This window comes from Bubalus kerabau, chromosome 1 (genome assembly GCF_029407905.1).
Source record: "Bubalus kerabau isolate K-KA32 ecotype Philippines breed swamp buffalo chromosome 1, PCC_UOA_SB_1v2, whole genome shotgun sequence".
Classification (NCBI taxonomy): domain Eukaryota; kingdom Metazoa; phylum Chordata; class Mammalia; order Artiodactyla; family Bovidae; genus Bubalus; species Bubalus kerabau.
The window spans coordinates 140406604-140409043 of NC_073624.1; the positions used below are offsets into that span (position 1 = coordinate 140406604).

A 2440-nucleotide genomic window follows, 5' to 3' on the forward strand; every position below is an offset into this window, starting at 1 on the left:
AGTGGCAAATGTGACTACAGAAGAATGGTAAGAGGTATGTCACATGTCTGGCTTTGCAGACCAAGGATGGGGGTTAGTAGGCAAGGAAGACAAGTGACCTCTGAAGCTCAAGAGGGAAAGGAAATAGATTCTCTCCTATAATCTCCAGAAAGGAAGGTAGCTCTGTTATGACTGCGAGTCCACTGTGAACCATGCTGTGGTAGTTCAGGTGCCAAGTTGTGTCTGACTCTTCACAACCCCATGGGTTGTAGCACTCCAAGCTTCCCAGTCCCTCACCATTTCCAGAGTTTGCCCATGTTCATATCCATTGAATCCGTGATGCCATCCAACCATCTCCTCTTCTGTCATCCAATCTTTCCCAGCATCGTGGTCTTTTACAGTGAGTCAGCTCCTTGCATCTAGTATCCAAAGTATTGGAGCTTCAGCATCAGTCCTTCCAAAGAGCATTAAGGGTTGATTTCCTTTAAGATAGACTGGTTTGATCTCCTTGCTTTTCAGGGAACTCTCAAGAGTCTTCTCTAGCACCACAGTTCGAACCATGGCCGACTTCTAAACCACAGAACTATAAGAAAATAAATTTGTGCTATTTGAAGCCACTCTCTGTGGTAATTTGTTATAGTAGCTATAGCCAGCTCTTAGAGTGGTCTTGTAAAGTCTCAAGTTTAATGTATCACTGTACAGCTTTAAGACCCTCAAATGCTGGTCATTGTGCTGATAGTCTAAAAATCCTTCACCTAAATTCCAGAGCCCCCTAAGATCTGCTACTTCATCCTCATTGCAAACACCCCTCAGTCAGCACACTCCAGCTATGCCTCACCATTTCTGGACCATGCAGTATAACAAATTGCCACAAACCTAGCACATTTATCATCTCAGTTTCTGTGGGTCAGGATGCCAGATCCCCTCCTTAGGATCTCACTAGAATGCAATCAAGGTGTCAAAAGGGCTCCATTTTCATTTGGGGAATAGGGAAGAATCTTCTTCCAAATCTGAGAGGCACGGTACAATTCCTGACAGAGAGTCTCTTCTCTGCCACTTTCAGCTTCTGATGGCTGTCAGTATTCTGTGACTTGTGGCCACATCACTCCAGTCTCTGTCTCGATAGCCACAGTGATTCTCCTCTTTTTTATGTCTCCTCTTTTGTCCATCTCAGATTGCCCTCTGCATTTTTCTTTTTTTTGAAAGAGTTTTTTTTTTTTTAATGTAGACCATTTTTTAAAAGTCTGTATTGGATTCGTTACCTTGTTTCTATTTTACGTTTTTTGTTTTTGACCATGAGGCATACGGAATTTTAGCTCCCCAATGAAGGATCAAAACTATACTTTCTGCATTGGAAGGTGAAGACTTAACCACTTGACTGCCAGGGAAGTCAATGCCTTTTTCTTTAAAAGACTCTTGTTATTGGATTTAGGGCTCACCCAAGAATCCAGAATGATCTCTACATCTCCTTTTTATTATATTCTAAACTGTCCTTTTCCTGTTTTTTTCTTTACTGTCCAAAGTGGGTCCTACTGCTTTCCTTTTTTTTAATCATTTTTTTTTTAAAATGAAGATAATTGCTTTACAATGTTGTATTGGTTTCTGCTTCACAGTGAAGTGAACCAGCTATATGTGTACATATACACGTCTCCCCTCTCTCTTGAGCCTCCATCCCACCCCTCTAGGCTGTCACAGAGCACAGAGCTGAGATCCTTGTACTGTACAGCAGCTTCCCACTAGCCATCTATTTCACATATGGTCATGTATATATGTCAATGGCACTCTGTCAATTCATCCTACTCTCTCCTTCCCCTGCTGTATCCATAAGTCCATTCTCTATGCCTAGATCTATAGTCCTTCCCTGCAAATAGATTAATCAGTACCATTTTCTAGATTCCGTATATTTGTGTTAAAAAAAAAAAATGGAACGCTTCACAAATTTTTGTGTCGTCTTTGTGCAGGGGCCATGCTTATCTTCTCTGTGTCATTCCAGCTTTAGTATAAGTGCTACAAAAGCAAGCACCAAAAACTTATTTTTCTGAACAAGTCAGCATTCACAGGTTCTGGGGATTGAGGTGAACATAGCGGGTCACCGTCCAACCTACTACAGATCAACTGCTTGAATGCCTTCCTTCTCCTGGGCCCTCCCATTACACACTCAACAGCCCCCTTTACTTTTGCATAATCACAATTGTGATTGCTTGTTCAATGTCTAACTTGATCCACCAGAGCACAACCTCCCTACAGGTAGGAAACTTGCTATGTTGTTCACAACTGTGTTCCCAGCACCTAACATATATTAGGTACACAGTAAGTAGATTTTTTTTTTTTTTCTCTCCCAAACCAGCTGAATCATTTCTTTCTCTTCCACCGTGCTGAGGAGAAGTCACCTAAGTCATTGGTAATGAAAGTTCTTCCCACTAATTGTGAACTTGTCATCTCTCAAGCTGTCTCATTAAAA

The 2440-nt window shown here is 41.6% G+C and overlaps 1 non-coding gene across 1 annotated transcript; it reads right to left on the reverse strand.

Annotated features, from left to right (window-relative positions):
- Nucleotides 1–1895: 1895 nt before the first annotated feature.
- LOC129642490 (U6 spliceosomal RNA) lies at nucleotides 1896–2002 on the reverse strand. Its single transcript, XR_008709760.1, has one exon. It is a non-coding gene; the product is annotated as a U6 spliceosomal RNA (small nuclear RNA).
- Between the last annotated feature and the right edge of the window lie 438 nt (nucleotides 2003–2440).